At 46.0% G+C, this 18,101-nt stretch overlaps 1 protein-coding gene across 3 annotated transcripts in view; it reads right to left on the reverse strand.

The window, feature by feature from the left end:
• atosa (atos homolog A) overlaps positions 1-18,101 on the reverse strand; it is a 194,136-nt gene that overhangs the window by 127,912 nt on the left and 48,123 nt on the right. Inside the window, exon 1 of one of the 3 annotated variants that reach the window (XM_072470669.1) lies at positions 4,904-5,057. The exons of the other annotated variants lie outside the window; for them this stretch is intronic. The gene's annotated coding sequence lies outside the window, so the exon portion shown is untranslated. Of the gene's footprint in view, positions 1-4,903; positions 5,058-18,101 lie in introns of those variants that run through there. 3 annotated transcript variants of the gene reach the window in all.

Below are 18,101 nucleotides of genomic sequence, written 5' to 3' on the forward strand. Positions count from 1 at the left end.
TCGCTGCCAGAGGAGGTGGTGGGGGCAGGAACAAGAGTAACATTTAAGGGGCATCTTGACAAATACATGAAGAGGATGGGAATAGAGGGATATGGACCCCGGAAGTGTAGAAGATTTTAGTTTAGACGGGCAGCATGGTCGGCGCAAGCTTGGAGGGCCTGTGCTGTACTTTTCTTTGTTCTTTGACAGAGGGAACCCATGCAGACATTGGGAGAACGTGCAGACTCCGCATAGATAGTGATCCAAGCTGGGAATCGAACCTGGAACCCTGGAGCTGTGAAACAACAGTGCTACCCACTATGTTATCGTGCCGCCCAAAACACGGGGAGAATGTGCAAAGTCCACACAGTCAGTGACCCAGAGCCGGGATCAAACCTGGGACCTCGGTGCCGTGAGGTAGCAGTGCTAACCATTGCACCACCATGCTGCCCTTTTCAGTCAATTTCTTATATAGGAGAGGCAATGGCGTAGTGGCAATTTCACTAGGCTAGTAATCCAGAGGCCCAGGTAATGCATTGAGGGACAAGGGTTCAAATCCCATCACATCAGCCGGTGGAATTTAAATTCAAGCAACAAATCTGGAATTAAAAGCTAGTCTCAGTAATGATGACAATGAAATCATTGTCAATTATGTCCTTTAGGAAAGGAAATCTGCCATCCTTACCTGGTCTGTCCTGCATGTGGCTCCAGAACCTCAGCAAATGTGGCTGACTTTTAACTGCCCTCCAAATTCGTTTGGGAATTACAGATGGGCAACAAATGCTGGTTTTGCCTGCAATGTCCACATCCCATGAAAAAATAAATACACCACTGTACACAAAATTTTAACACCAACATACGTTTTCCATTCTCCCTCTGCTATATTTGGCACTTTAGCCCCTTGTTGTAGAATTTCCACTAATTATAATCCTGCTCCACCATCCAAATAATGGTGGAATGGGACTTCTGTATGCTGGTCAATGCCATCCTTGATCCTGCTGGAACTCCACAACTTCCCGCTGGTTGAATAGAGTATACATTCATTACTATTTATACAACTGAAACACCCTGGGTGGCAGAACAGGAACTGGCCAGCTACTGCACCTGAGTTCTGGCAGGTCTGGTTAAGGAATCGGAAAGCATGTTCTAGGACATTTCTCTAGGACAGATCTGCAACCAGATGCTGCAAGGATATTGACCTTTCCAAATGTAGTGGGACTCAATTCTGCTGTATGGTGTGTTTGCTTCTTGCGGATTTATAATGTGCCTGTGGCACCGGAAGTAGAAAAACAGAGATTCCGCCGGATCATATCTTTTCAACTGTCCTCCTTCCTTCTCTGACATCAGATATAAGTAACTGCCCAGACTCCTGCCAAAAATGGTAGTGCATCAAAAGGTAACCCAGCATTATAAGATCCTGTTACAAACTTTTTGCCTTGCCGTGCCCTTCTCTACAATGCCCCAAGTACGCCAAAATAAAAATTCAGTCTTTAAGATCTGGAATACTTCCCAAGTATAACCTCGGAGCCTTCTCTTCTTCACTGTAATAAATCTTCGTTTCTTCTGCCTCTCAGCCAACTCAAGAGCCCAATTTCGCTATCAGTTTAGTTATTCTTGGCTGTAATTCCTTTAAAGTCTGGGTTTCTTTCTCACAATACAATACTGTAACTAGAATTGTACACAGTACTCGGGTGGGAGACCAGCACTCTTGTATAATTGTACTCACGTCCAGACCGATGCTCTATTCCTCTGGTATGAAGTCGCTGTCCAGTTTGCTCTCATTAGCGCCGCTACATTCTATATATTCTACACTGCTGGCGTCATTCTTCATTCTTCTTTCTCCAATCTCATGGCTATAAATTTGTCGATGTTTAATGACACTGACCACAATATCTCAGCTCAACTCCCAATCTATCCAGATCCTTCTGTATTTGATCAGCCTGTTCTTGGTTGTTTGCAATACCTCCCGTTTAGAATGATTAAAAAATTGGATAGCTTTATTTCTGTCCAGTCTTTAAGTCATTTATGTACAAAATATGCAGCAACGTAATAATTTAGGCGGTAGTCCATTAAATAGGTCTTCCCTTGATCCAGGATAAGGTGCAAATATGTTGTGTTTCTTCAGTCTAAGCCAATTGACAATCCATTTCAGAAGCATTCCATCAATGCAGTGCCTTCCAACTTTGCAGGACAATTTTCAATATGATGGTGGGATAGAAAAGTAAAAGGGAAGGAACAAGGGTGTGTGCACAGTAAAGGTGGAGTTTTCTACCATGGCATGTGGCAAAGAGGAAAGGAAGGAAGAAAATTAGGTTGAAGACAAACAAGTAGTAGGAGAGGGGGACAGAGAGAAGTAAGCTCTGACAGTGACAGGCAAGGGGCAGAACTTTCTCTGCGAGTTTCAGGGCACTGATGTCAGGGTCAAATCGGGGTCAGAAGCTTGCACAGTGAGGGAAACTATTACTTGGCTGTGATTTTCCTCAAACTGGCTAATTAGTGAGAGAAGACGGGCTTGCCAAAAAGAGCCTGTATGGCAATTAAGAAGCATAGGCTGCCTTTTGAGATAGCGAAGAGACAGTACCTCCATTTTGAGGTGCCTTCAGACTTTAAAAAAAGTTTAAAGTAAAAGAATAGACCGGACAGCTGGGCCACCGCTGTAGAGGGGAATACTTCCACAGAATGGCTTGCAGCTAAAGCCAGGCAGGCTGGGAAGACCTCAAAGCCTGCCTGGAGTGCTGTCTCCATCCCACCACCTAGGTCTGCAACCGCGAGGATACCTCCAGTAAGCTATCTTTAAAATAGGTCCCAAAATAGGTCCCAACAGGCCTTTAAACAGCCTTAATTAGCTACTCACCGCTTGCAGACAGGTAGCCTGCCTCACCCCCCTTCCGTTCCATCTTTGCCTAAAGGAAAGTGGTCCAGCAGGTAGGATAGTGCCACAAAAGCAGCACACTGGCCAGCATCTCAGGATCTAAACGTTCAGTGCCCTAACAAGGAGCCACATATGAACTAGTATCATAGAATCATAGAATTTACAGTGCAGAAGGTGGCCATTCAGCCCATCGAGTCTGCACCAGCCCATGGAAAGAGCACACTACCCAAGCCCACATCTCCACCCTATCCCAGCAACCCCACCTAACCTTTTTGGACACTAAGGGCAATTTAGCATGGTCAATCCACCTAACCTGCACATCTTTGTGGGAGGAAACCGGAGCACCCGGGAGGAAACCCACGCGGACACGGGGAGAAAGTGCAAACTCCGCACAGACAGTGACCCAAGGCTGGAATTGAACCCGGGTCCCTGGAGCTGTGAAGGAACTGTGCTAACCACTGTGCTACCGTGCCCCCCACTAGGGGTGGAGTTTGGGGGCAAGGTTCAATTTTCCCTTTAAGCTGCACTGCTACCCACATAGGTGAGCCCCTTTAAGATGTGTGGGGCCACACAATAAATTTAAATGGCCATGCATTTGAACAAATCACCCATGCACCACAAAATAATTAGAGGGTACATTGGTAGAGGCAGAAGGGGAGTGAAGTAGGACGGCACGGTGGCACATTGGTTCGCACTGCTGTCTACGGCGTTGAGGACCCCGGTTCGATCCCGGCCCACTGTCTGTGTGGAGTTTGCACATTCTCCCAGTGGCTGCGAGGGTTTCGCCCCCACAACCCAAAGATGTGCAGGTTAGGTGGATTGGCTACGCTAAATTGCCCCTTAATTTGAAAACAATTATTGGGTACTGTAAATTTATTTTTAAAAAGGGGAGTGAAGTGAGAAACATTAGATCTAACATTGGTAGTGGTGGCGGCTGTGACAGAGAAGAGGGCCAAATGCAAATCAGTCAGAATAAACAGAGGCAAAGACAAACAAGGAAGGTGTGTGTTTATTGTTGGGATTCGGGTTGGGACATGGAAGATGGTGGTACAGTGGTAAGTAGGTAAGAGAGAAAACCAGCAGTAAGAAAAACCTGTGCACTGCACTTACAGTAGAGAGCACGCCACAATGCCTGCCACACTAGGGAGCAAGACCATTCTGTTTCCACCAACATTACACAGTGAGCAGGGGTGGGGGTAGCACAGTCACAGGGACTAACCTCAGTGCTGCTGTCAAATGTCAGACAGTAACTTCCCCAACATAAAAGATCAATTGTACCCTGCTTCACTGAGAGACCGAGCCTTTCAAAAAAAAAAAATTATTTCAAGTGTCAGGAAACAAGTTATAAAATTTGAACATGTTTAAAACTTAAGAGTTGTCTTAGTAGTGCTTGTAGGCTTAAAAAAATGCTTGAAATAAAAACATACTGCTGTGAGAGACATCAAAAAGAATTAATAGATTTTATACTGGTGTGTAAACCACTAATTTGCAAGTTAATTCTTGAAAAAAGCAGGTGCTGGTTGAGTTTGTTACCTTTATATAGAGTTGTTTCAAAGACAAGATTGGCTGAGAATATATCAAATTCATAGCTTAGAACAGAGCCATGTAAATGCAATAGGCTGTCTAGAAGGTGCCTTTGCAAGGGTTCTAGTCTGTTATTTGCATGTTGCATGGAGTATAAACTGTGTCTCACCTAAAGCAGACAGTGACAAAGGTTTGATATGGCTTTGTTAGGTCTCTGAGGGAGGTCATTCTTTTGTAAATAAAATATTCCAGCAGGCAGAAATCAAAGAATGCTGATCTACAAAACGCAAAGAAAACATAATGAAAACAACTTGAACCTTTCCCATTCATGGATAATTGATGGCAATGTGAGTCACACGTAATAAATCTACTGACCTCAATCACACAAAAAAAAAACAAAGTTAGAGAAAACTCAACATTTCTGTGTACACTCTTGTGTTCCACCCCCTTAAACATGTTACAGGGGGGAAAAAACTGAGAAAAAGCAATGAAAATATAACGTAGAAAAACACTCTTCACAGTACACACCTTTTCTATGCAGCCATAATTTTCCTTTTTGAACAAAGAATGTTTGACTCCTTGAGTAAAGGAAGTTGCCTCTGGCTAATACTGGGCTGTACTGTCAGTATCTGAGTGCACCAGATGTCTGCAATGGTCAAAACAACATGTTCTGCCGTGGTGCATATAAGCTCCAGCCTATCACTCTGCAATGCACTGTTTTTGCAATGAGGCAGGCTTATAGCAAGCATAGCAACAGCCGTGCAAGCGGATTGGCTGGCAGCAACACTGAAATACAGTGTCCAAACTCTACTATAGTTTCCTGCTCAGCAGTAGCCAGTGCTGCCCTGCTCTCAGCTGCAAACAGGTAAATTAAAGTTCAGAGGACAACAGCAGCTCACAATGGCAATTATAGAACCGAGCCAGTGTTTATATTAAACTATACAAGATCCAGACATGAAAACTTTAAAAGATCTGTACATAATGAACAGGGGTTACAATTTATCTAGTTATTAAGCAGTTTTTTGTTACATAATTCTACAGTGCACAAAAGTCATGGAAATTATTTTCTCAATGTAAAAACAATCAATAGATAACTTAATGGCTCTGAAATGAAACAAAAGGCAACTAGATACTTATTTTTAAATGAAGAATACATTTCCTTCACCGCCCTTCCTTATTTCTGATCAGCTACGTTCATATGCAAAGGCAAGTTGCTTAAATCAGTTCCCCAAAGCTGAGCAATTACCAGCCAGATGATCAGTCTTTAATGACACAGCACTCAACTCAAGAAGAAGCGACTAATGATTCATTTTTCTTCCTGCACAATAGTTGAATCTCCTATGGTATCCACCAAGAATGCCCATCATAATAACCCCGCCCTCTAGCCTCAACAAAACAGATTCAATTAAGGAAACTGATGGAAGTTGAGAAAATGCTTTCTCCAAATCACAAAGAATATTAGCCACAAACACTTAAGACTTAAAAGTTAATTCTGATTTATTTCAATAAATGTGACAAGACTGTTGTCATGATATGCAGACACGCAACCAATGGGTCATCAGAACAGGACACAACCAATGGGTAATCAGGACACCCAGAGGTGGCATTACCACAAGGGGGCACTACACAACCACTATAAAAAGGACAAGGCACACAGGCTCTGCCTCTTCCACCGGCAGAAACCTAGAGAGCAAGACAGCGACATCACACCCTAGCACGTGGTCTAGAGCAAGCTTGTATAGTTAGCAGAGTAGACTGAGTTACTAGAGTCAGATTAGCAGAGTGTCAAACTCATTTAGGAGCATTGTTAATCGCTCAATAAATACGTTGAACTTATCTCAGTGTCTGGAGCATCCTTCAGCAAAGCCTACATCAAGTAGCAGCTTATAACACATAGTTAGTGCTAACTGGCGTTGGTTCAAACAAAAATTCCAACTATACGTGAAAGCATCCGACCTAAATGGCGCGACCGATGCTCGGAAGATAGCTCTTCTACTGACCACTGCGGGTGACCATGCGACAGAGATCTTCAACTCGTTTCAAAATACAGAAGGGCAGGACAAACAAAATACCAAACTATCCTGGTGACATTAGACAGCCACGAATGAAATATTTGAGCGCTACATCTTTAAACAGAGGATGCAAGGTAAAGATGAATCCTTCAATAGTTATCTCACTAATCTAAGACTACTAGCGCAATCCTGCAACTTCGATGACATAACTGACTCCATGATCAGAGACCAAATCGTTTTTGTAGTCCACTCTGATCCTCTGCGAGAGCAATTGCTAAAGATCAAACACATGACCTTAAAAATTGCGATTGAAAGTTGGAGGAGGTAGTGAGGGGGCTGGCAAGCATGCAGTCGGGCAAGTCCCCGGGTCCAGACGGCTTCCATGTAGAATTTTATAAGAAGTTCTCGGAGCTACTGAGCCCACTCCTGCTAAGAACCTTCAATGAGGCAAAGGAGAGAGGGACCCTCCCCCCGACAATGTCGCAGGCATTGATTTCGCTTATCTTGAAGAAGGAGAAGGACCCGCTTCAGTGTGGGTCCTACAGGCCGATATCGCTCCTGAATGTAGACGCCAAACTGTTGGCAAAAATTCTGGCCACCAGAATAGAGGAGAGATATGCTCCCGCTTTCCCTGGCGGGGCGGGTGCAGACTGTGAAGGTGACGGTTCTCCCCAGGTTCCTCTTCGTCTTTCAGTGCCTCCCCATTTTCACCCCCAAGTCCTTTTTTAAACGGGTGAATAGGATTGTTCTGGGTTTGTGTGGGCGAATAAAACCCTGCGAGTTGCGGCGTCATGCAAAGGCACCAGCCTAGGGGCACTAGTCATGGCTCCGCTGCCGTTCTCACCAGCACGATACACCTCAAGTCCGGTGGTGGCGCCGGCACTGAGGATTTGGGGGCAGTGGAGGAGACACAGGCAGGAGGAGGGGGCCTCCGTGTGGACCCCGATACGGAATAACCATAGATTTGCTCCAGGTAGGATGGATAAGGGGTTCCAAGGCTGGTATAAGGCAGGTATTAGGAGGATGGGAGACCTGTTTATAGACGGGACTTTCCCTAGCATGCAGGCACTGGAGGAGAAGTTTGGCCTGCCCCCGGGGAATGCGTTCAGGTACCTCCAGGCTCGGGACTTTCTTAGAAAACAGGTGGGGACATTTCCGCTGCTGCCCCCGTGTAGGATCCAGGACAGGGTGGTGTCTGGCATCTGGGTAGGGGAGGGGAAGGTGTCGGACATATATCAGGAGCTGCAGGGGGCGGAGGAAGCCTCAGTGGAGGAGTTGAAGGGCAAGTGGGAGGAGGAGCTGGGTGAGGAGCTGGATGAGGGCCTGTGGGCCTAAGCCCTGGGCAGGGTGAACTCCTCCTCATCATGTGCCAGGCTCAGCTTAATTCAGTTTAAGGTGGTGCATCGGGCACATATAACGGCGGCAAGAATGAGTAAGTTTTTTGGGGTGGAGGACAGGTGCCCAAGATGTGCAGGGAGTCCGGCGAAGCATGCCCATATGTTTTGGGCATGCCCGGCGCTTAACGAATTCTGGCAGGGGTTTGCGAGGGTGATGGCTAGGATTTTGGACACTCGGGTGAAGGCGAGTCCAACGGTAGCGATATTTGGGGTGTCGGAGGATCCGGGAGTGCAGGAAACGGAAGAGGCCGAGGTACTGGCCTTTGCCTCCCTGGTAGCCCGGAGACCGCTCACTTTAGAAAAAAATGCCCTGCAAGAGGCAAACAGTGTCTCCACTGTGGGAAACTCAACCCTGCGCAGATCTGCCCCACAAGTTAGGAGTCAGCAACCATAGTTCAAACAAAATCGCATCAGGAATGTGCAACACCAAACCCATGACTCTGATCAAAGTAGTACTACAGATCCAGACGATGACTACCTGGACAGCACATACCGAGTAGGCATCATCACGAAGTGCGAATACACCACACCGGGCACATCGCAAGTCCAATCAATCCTTGCCGTGGATTCAGAGGACGAATGGAACGCAGTGATGGATGTCAACCAATGCCCCATCCAGTTCAAACTGGACACAGGTGCCTCCGCCAACCTGATTTCTAAGTTGGACTTCACGAGAATCAAGAAGACTCCCAAAATCCTTCCAGCTGCTTGCAAACTCCAGGACTACAATGGCAATGCAATTACGGCACTGGGGTCCTGCCATCTTACAATGTCCAACCGACACATAGAGACAAGCGTACGCTTCGAGATTGTTCAACCAGACAGGGCTTCCCTGCTAGGTGCGCACGCCTGCTAGCAACTGAACCTCATCCAAAAGATCTACACCATGACGCCGTCTCATCCGGATCTTCAGGCCAGCATCGACGACATCCTGACCCAGTACCCAGATGTCTTCAGTGGGATGGGCACACTTCCGTACGAGTACAAGATTCTACTGCGGCCTGACGCCAAACCAGTGGTCCACGCACCACGAAGAGTCCCTGCTCCACTGAAGGAGCGACTGAAAGCAGAGCTTACAAGCCTACAAAAGAAAGGCATCATCTCTAAGGTCACTGAACCAACCAACTGGGTCAGCTCGATGGTGTGCGTGAAAAAGCCGTTGGGGGATCTACTCATCTGCATCGACCCCAAGGATCTAAACAAAAACATTATGCGGGAACATTACCCAATCCCAAAAAGGGAAGAAATCACGAGTGAGATGTCACATGCACGCTTCTTCACATAACTGGACGCATCCCAAGGATTTTGGCAAATTCAAATTGAAGAATCCACCAGAAGGCTCTGCACCTTCAACACGCCTTTTGGCAGATTCTGCTACAACCGAATGCCATTTGGCATCATCTCAGCATCAGAGATATTCCATCGCATCATGGAACAGATGATGGAAGGAATAGAAGGGGTTTGTGTCTACGTTGACGATATCATAATATGGTCTTCAACTCTGGAGGGACACGTGTCGGGACTAAAGAGGGTATTCCAACACATACATGAACATGGCCTCAAACTAAACAAAGCCAAGTGCTGTTTTGGGACATCCACGCTGAAGTTCCTGGGTGATCAGATATCGAAACACATTGTACGCCCGGACACGGACAAAATAAAAGCCATTGAGGCAATGAAAGTCCTCGAAGACAAGAAGGCAGTACTGCGCTTCCTTGGAGTGGTAAACTTCCGAGGCAAATTCATCCCGAATTTGGCCACACACACAACGGCCCTCAGAAAACTGATCAAGAAATCAATCGCCTTCGAGTGGAAGACGGAACACCAGACAATGGTTGGAGCTGAAGGCCAAGTTCACCACTGCACCCGTCCTTGCATTCTTTGACCCAGACTGGGAAAGTAAGATATCGACCGATGCGAGTCAGGATGGCATTGGGGCGGTGCTGCTACAAAACAACGACACATCATCATGGATCCCAGTAGCATACGCGTCACAGGCAATGACACCGACTGAGACCAGGTACGCGCAGATTGAAAAGGAGTGTTTAGGTCTTCTCACCAGCATCCTCAAATTCCATGACTACGTCTACGACTTGCCAACATTTACCACTGAGACAGATCACAGACCTCTGGTCCACATCATCCAAAAGGACCTGAACGACAGGACGCCCCGATTGCAGAGGATTCTGCTCAAACTCCGGAGGTACGATTTCAATCTGGTGTACATGCCTGGCAAGGAGCTTATCATTGCCAATGCATTGTCCCGCTCCGTCACCTCACCGAGTGAGCCACTGGAGATCATCCAGCACATTGAATCGCAGGTGCAAATGTGCGCAAGCACCCTCCCTGCAACAGACGAAAAGCACGTTCTCATCAGAGAAGAGACGGCCAAAGACCCCCTGTTGCAGCGCGTCATCCACAACCTCAACAACAGGTGGCCGAAAGGGCAATGCCCTCAATTCTACAACGTCAAGGACGACCTAACGCTGATCAACAGCATCCTGCTGAAGATGGACAGAATAGTGATCCCGCTGCGTCACCAGCGCATGGTGCTGCGGCAGATTCATGTGGGACACCTGGGCATAGAAAAGTGCAGACGCAGGGCCCGACAAGCCGTCTACTGGCCCGGCACCAAATAGGACATCACAGACATGATCCTGGACTGCGAAATCTGTCAGAGGTTCCAACCAGCACAGAGCAAGGAGACGCTCCAACAACACGACCTGGAAACCTCTCCATGGTCCAAGATCGGCATTGACCTATTCCACGCAAATGATCGCGACTACATCCTACTCATTGATTACTTTTCGAACTATCCGGCGGTGCTGAAGCTGTCCGACCTCACCTCAAGGATCGTCATCAAAGCATGCAAAGAGACATTCTCGCGGCATGGCATCCCGAATACCACAGTCGAGAATGGTCCACATTTGCTCAGAGCTACAACTTCAGACACGTCACCTCCAGTCCGCACTACCCGCAGTCCAACGGCAAAGTCAAAAAGGGGGTGCACATCGTCAAGCAACTCATCCAAAGGCCTCGGACTCCGCCTCCGACATATACCTTGCACTACTACCGTACCGGGCAACTCCCTTATCAACTGGCATGTCTCCAGCTCAACTGCTGATGAACAGGGACCGGCGAACAACACTTCCAGCCCTACACCTGCCCAACCCAGATCACCTACCGGTACTACAAAAGATGCAGCAGCTGCGCAACAGTCAGAAACAGAACCATGACGCACCTGCCACTGATCTGGACGTGCTATCCCCAGCAGAAACTGTCAGGATCAAGACACCTGATGGTGGGTGGTCTGCCTCGGCTGTCATCGTTCGGAGGGCCGCGCCCAGATCCTATGTGCTAAAAATGTCTGACAGCACCATTGTTCGCAGAAATCGAAGGGCACTGCGGAACATCATACGCCCACAACCAATTCCCCCTCCACTTCCACCTGTTGAAGTGCCACCTCCAGACACCACAAACCACGAGTCCATCAGTCATGCCTCCCACACACCTATCAAGACACTGACATCCCCTCCGCCACCTCTCCGGCGGTCATCGAGGATCAGACGGAAACCCCAGAGACTGGACTTATGAAAATGTTTTTTTTTAAATGTCCACAGTATATACCAGTCAGTCTTAACACTGTCAGCCGTAGCTCCCGTTGCCACATCAGACAGGCACATACACATGTATATATAAAAAAAAGGGGGGATGTCATGATATGCAGACACGCAACCAATGGGTCATCAGAACAGGACACAACCAATGGGTAATCAGGACACCCAGAGGTGGCATAACCACAAGGGAGCACCACACAACCACTATAAAAAGGACAAGGCACACAGGCTCTGCCTCTTCCACCGGCAGAAACCTAGAGAGCAAGACAGGGTTGATTAACAGCAACATCACACCCTAGCACGTGGTCTAGAGCAAGCTTGTATAGTTAGCAGAGTAGACTGAGTTACTAGAGTCAGATTAGCAGAGTGTTGAACTCATTTAGGAGCATTGTTAATCGCTCAATAAATACGTTGAACTTATCTCAGAGTCTGGAGCATCCTTCAGCAAAGCCTACATCAAGTAGCAGCATATGTTACTCGAAGTAACATAACACAACTGTAATACAATCATGGTTCACATGATGGCTGTAAACCACTCAACAGAAATAATATTCAATGGAACAGTGTTTTTTACAACACTGTCCTTAATCTGGAATTTTCAGTTCAAAGCCACTACATACCGGAGATGTTAAAAATCTTCTGGTAATTGTAAAGATCTTAATCAAGAGCCTCCCTGCAAATGTATCGATTTTACAGATCAGCTATTAAGGCAAAGGAGGTCAGGTCCAATCCCAGGTCTATGCCAAGTTAGTTGATTTCAGATGCAGGCAGTTATATAGTGCCGTGGATAAGGGAAGATGAAATCAGTCAACACAGATTTTCCTACTGGAAAGGTGTATATGCAAAAATCAGAATTATCAATGACTCGCTCCAGAATGTCAATATGCATATGAATAATGGCGAGTTGGGGAATATCAGATGGAATTTGGTGCCCATGGAACCATATTGAAATCAGGAAACAATATTTTCAGGAGAGAAGAGGGGGCAGCGAGAACTGGCCAGCAAAACATTAAATGCACAATAGTCCCAGACCCAAGTAAAGAATACCCATAAATAAACACCAGCAAATTGACAGCAACATGGAAATTTACACCAGTGCAGTGCATGGGAAAGTTACGGCAAATTATTTGTATAAACTAATTATACCGAGTCTTGGAGTGCTTTAAGCCAAAATCTCTGTGCCTTTACTAGTGTTCTTTTACATTTACTATAAAGTATTTGGCATCATCTGAACCTCTTGTAATATAATAATCTTTATTATTGTCACAAGTAGGCTTACATTAACACCGCAATGAAGTTACTGTGAAAATCCCCTAGTCGCCACACTACGGTGCCTGTTCGGGTACACAAGAGGGAGAATTCAGAATGTCCAATTCACCTAACAGCACGTCTTTCGGGACTTGTGGGAGGAAACCGGAGCACCCGGAGGAAACCCACGCAGACACAGGAAGAACGTGCAGACTCCTGATAGACAGTGACCCAAATGGGAATCGAACCTGGGACCCTGGCACCGTGAAGCAACAGTGCTAACCACTGTGCTACCGTGTACTAAATTTGGCTATCAATTATTTATTATTTCAGGAACCTACTGTGATGTTACTATGATTAACAATTAGGATACAAGATGAAAAATTACATACAAACAGGCAGGTTAGCTCATGATTGGATAAACGTGGTTACGGCCAACAATTTGGAGAATTTTATCTAACAGCCTACAGGCAAAAAGGAAAAATACAAATAACACCCTAAATTTAGAAACTCAATGCTCTCCCAAAAAGTAAACAGAAGATTACAGATCAAAAATAACAGCACATCAAAAGACTATTTTCCATTAGAATTTGTATTAAAAGGTTTGAGGGAAACAAAATAATCATCGGCGAAAACTGTTCCGAAATTGTGGAAGAGCAATGTAATCATGGTAGTCACATATAACTGGACAAATCCAGTTTAATCAGCCCTCTAATTTTCAGATCAAAGAAGTTGCAGTACCAGTCTAGCAAAGACACTAAAGTTGTAATTCATCAGAAGCACCATAGTAACAGCTGTATAGCTGACAGCCATGAATGAACTGTTGAAATTGCAAGCCCTTTTCACTATTTAAGTATATAAAACAATATAAATAAAACTAAACTCTTCAACAGGGAAATATTTGCTTCTTTAGATAGATGCAGTAATTCTATGCAGTCAACATTTCAAACACATCTACCATTGTTTCTCATGATTAAATCCATTGTAAATGTTAGTTTATACATGTTATTCACATCTTAAGCAATAAAGCCACACCACTGAGATCTGTCGAGTATTCTGGTAACACTGCATTGCCTTCTTTATGCAAGCAATGGAGATGTGATTGATTGGGACATCAAATCCTTTGGTTGACAGGAAGCTTTGATGCAGCAACTTCAGTCAAAGATTGTACGACAGAAATATATTTTGTTGTGCCTTTGTAAATGGCTGAAGAGTTTAAAAACCCCAAAGCATCAGCAGTGTTGAGTGACTATTCCCAGTACAAGTACTTACTGTACATGTTCCAATGGAAGATGCAACAGAAAAGTTCTCCCTCGTCCTTGCCATGTCTTACATGGAACTCCTTATCAGTTCTTGTAACCATATACTTCTGCGGTCTAACATTTCATAAGCTGCTAATCAAAATGTGCAACTGTTTGGCTTTTTAGTTTCTTCAGGGTTTGTACTTTCCTCTTGTTAAGGGATTTCATTATTGTTTTCACTGCAAGGAATGCAACTGAGCTTTATAATGTTTAAAACACACACATGGAAATGTAATTAACAAGTACATCTAAAGCTAAATGGTTATTAGATCATTATGGCAGGTGCATTCTGCAAAAAGAAAAACCACCAAGAACTAATATGTGTTTATTTGCTGTTGTTTCTATCCTCAGGATGTTCAAAAGCGCTGTACTGTTTAACCATTTTGGCATGGGGTGGATTTTCAGACACGGGAAAACTCCACAATGGTGAGAGAGAGAGAGAGATCAGAAACACCCGGTGAGGATAGTAAGGTGGAATATGCAGTCCGGTTAAACGGTCTCAAGTTTGCGCATTTAAAACATTTGAGCACAGATGTGGTCTTCCTTCAGGAGACACAGCTGCGGGTAAAGGACCAATCGTGACTAAGAAAGGGATGGATGGGGCAGACATTCCACTCAGGGTTTGACTCCAAGTCGAGAGGGGTAAAAGGGTGGTATTTGTGGTGGTCATGTAGGTGTGGGGCCTGGGAGGGAGGGTTGTGACGGTGAGCAGGGTCTTGGCGGAAGCGCCGGTTATTTTAGTGAATGAGTATGCGCCCAATTGGGAAGGAGGTGTTAAGAAGACGTTAGCGTCCATCCTGGACTTGGATTCGCATCAGTTGTTAACGAGGAGCAATTTCAATTGTGTGTGAGGTCGAGCTCAAAGTCAGTGGCCAGGACGGACATGATGAAGGAGCTGGGGGTAATTATGGACCAGATAAGGGGGTGGGGGGGGTTCGATCCGTAGAGGTTTAGGCATCCTGGAGAAAGGGAGTTTTCCTTCAACTCCTATGTACGTTGAGTATACTCCCGTATTGATTTTTTTTGTGGTGACAAAGTTTGTATTCTCGGGGATTGTGGGAGCAGAATATGCAGCGATAGTGATTGTGGTCCTCGTGCCACATTATGTGGACGAGAGGTTTGAATCGGGCAGGGCTCAGAGACCCATGTGGAGATTTGATTCTGTGCTCCTCGCGGTTAAGAAGTTTAACCAGAACAGGGTCTCACCCTCCACGTTTTGGGAGGCATTGAAGGCAGCGATCTGGGGGGTGGGGGAGTTGGGGGGAACCTCTTTCTGATAATGAAAGGTGCTCCCGGACCACCCGGTGCACGCAAGGCGGCATGTGTGTCATCTCTTACTTCCTGGACCTGGGACTTCTGGCCGCCTGGGCTGCCACCGCTAATGCGAGGGCAGCTGCTGCAGGATGGACATCATCCATGATGCAATATTTGTGAGGAATTGGAGAGGGTGAGAGACCGAAAACGAGTTATGCCTTCCACCCAGCTTGGATAAAGAGTCATCTAGACTCGAAATGTTAGTTCTTTTCTCTCCCTACAGATGCTGCCAGACCTGCTGAGATTCTCCAGCATTTTCTCTATGGTTTCTACCCTAGTACCCTCAAATCCCCAAGCCTCCCCCACCCTTACATTCCCTGCTATCTCTCAGGGTGCCATCCAATGAGCCAGTTGTGCGGGGGGGGGATCCCGCCCTGCACGCGCACCACCAGCCACAGCTGATCCCTGGACACCGGACCCCAGACGGGAACAGTACTTGGACCAGACTCAAGTGCCCCTCCACCAATCCACACACCTACCCTGCAGTAGCGGGGATGTCCTCAGTGTTGAAGCTCAACTCCTGGGTGTTTGATTGTTGGCTGCTGCCCCTGCGGTGTTGAAGCCTTGGCCTCACAGTCTGAATGGGATGCTAGGCAGTAAGGCTCAACTGCGACATGGCACATCCACCCATGGAATCCACTTGGGAGCTGTGAAGTGTTCACATTATTAACATTGCCTATTCGCGATTCAGTTGTGCGGCTAGAGGCCGCCACAGTCAGTTGGGGTTAAAGTGACCTTTGCCATATTACCACGGATGGGGCTCGGTCCTGGAAGTGTTCGGTGGGGCGGACAGGCAGCTGCTGGAGTTGCCCCTGTTATGGGTATGCATGATCCGGGTCAGACCAGCGGGCACGGAGCCCCTCACCCCCCCAGACCAGGGGCGACCCCCATGATGGTGGCCAATCGTCCACCCCCAACCACCCCCTCACACTCTTTCCTCTCCCCACGCGCTATATGTCTCAAATCCGCTGGAGTGTATGGGGAAAATAATGGACCTACTAGGGAAGTTTGGCACCTTTTTTGGGGTACAAACTGAATGTGGCAAAAGTGAGGTTTTCCCGGTGAACGCCATGGGGAGGAGTGCGAATTTGGGTGCCCTGCATTTAAGCTGGCCAAAATAATGTTTTGGTATCCGGGTATTCAGCTGGCCCACGACTGGGCCACAATGCGGTAACTTTGCCAGTTTGGTAGAGGAGGTAAAATGGGATTTGAAGAATTGGGTTGCCCTGCTGCTGTCCTTGGCGGAGAGGATGCAGACCATAAAAACGAACACCTTGCCGAGATTTTTATGTTTACACGTCCCTTCTGATATTCCTTCAAAGGTGTTCTTTTGGAGGGTAGATGAATTAATTTTGGAATTTGTATGGTATCAGGTGGATGTACCTTTAAGAAATGGGTGTTTATCAAATAGCTGCAGTGATGTCAGTGTGTGGGTGGAGCTGGGCTGTCTGTCTTTCACTTTCGTTTATGAGCTGGCAACTGCAGTGTGTTTTTGGTTTCATTTTCAGAGGTGGATAGCTGCATTCAAAGCAACAGCTGTATAATGATCTCACTCTCTAGAAGCTAAAGAATGTCTCCAGATAAATGATTATTTCAAAGTAATACTGTTTCTGTAGAGCATTTAATCCTGCTGTCTTTATTTTTAAAAGGATTTAACTTATGGATGTTGTTTGGGAAGTTATTTGGGGTTACCTGTAGAATATTGTATTTGGGAAAGTATCAGTGTTTGTAGTTGATAAACTGTTTACTGTGTGTTCATAAAATGTTAACTGGATTCATAGAATAAACATTGTTTTGTTTTAAACCTACTTTAGCTCTCTGTTGCACCACACCTGCAAAGTGGGCCCTTGTGCTCCCCATAACCAAAATCTATTTAAAGTTGTGGGTCAGTTGGACTCCATGATATACTTTGGGGTTCTCTAAACCCTGGCCCATAATAAACTGGGGGCTCGTCCGGGATAAAAGTCTATCTTTTGTGATTGGGTTGGCTAAGTGAACTTAAAGACAGTGATGGGTGACACAAACATATTTGTGTTTCCTTTACAGGTGTGATGTACCAGTTTAAGTAGGGAGTCTGTTGTGGACAATGGCTCTTTCAGAGGCTCAGAAGTTTTTGGGGGCGTACCTTACGAACAGGGAATTAAAAAAAAAAAAAGAGGCTTTTAGATTTGGCAGAAACATTGCAGTTAGGGTTATCTGACAGCACAAGAAAAGAAGAGGTACTTATGGCGCTACCTGAGCATTTAAAATTGCCTGAGATACAGTCTGACTCATTAGAAATGGCAGAAATTCCATTACAAATCAAGCAACTTGAAAATGAAAAAGAATTAAAGCAGCTTGAATATGAAATGTGCGAAAACGAGAGAGAAAGGGAGAAACAGGTCAGGGAAAAAGAAAAGGAGAGGGAAGATAGACACACAGAAAGAAAAGCCCGAGCAGAACAAAAAGAGAAAGGGGGGGTACAGATCTGGGAAAAAGAAAGAGAGAGGGAAGGGAAAAAGAGAGAGAGTTTGAACTTCAGAAAATGGCCATGAAACATGACAGTCAGTTAAAATTGGCGGATGTAAAGGGAAAAGTACAGTTGGAGGATAGCGATGAGGATAAAGAGAAAGAGCGTCATAGTCGAAGGCTTGGTGGGGATCTATTTAAATATGTCCAAGCATTGCCAAGGTTTGATGAGAAGGAGGTAGAAGCCTTTTTCATTTCATTTGAGAAGGTGGCTAAACAAATGAAATGGCCACAGGACATTACTGATTCAAACAAAGCTGGTAGGTAGGGCGAGTGAAATGTTTGCATCACTATCAGAGGAGGTATCTGGGACGTATGAGGGAGGTGAA

The sequence above is a fragment of the Scyliorhinus torazame genome, chromosome 12, assembly GCF_047496885.1.
Source record: "Scyliorhinus torazame isolate Kashiwa2021f chromosome 12, sScyTor2.1, whole genome shotgun sequence".
NCBI lineage: Eukaryota > Metazoa > Chordata > Chondrichthyes > Carcharhiniformes > Scyliorhinidae > Scyliorhinus > Scyliorhinus torazame.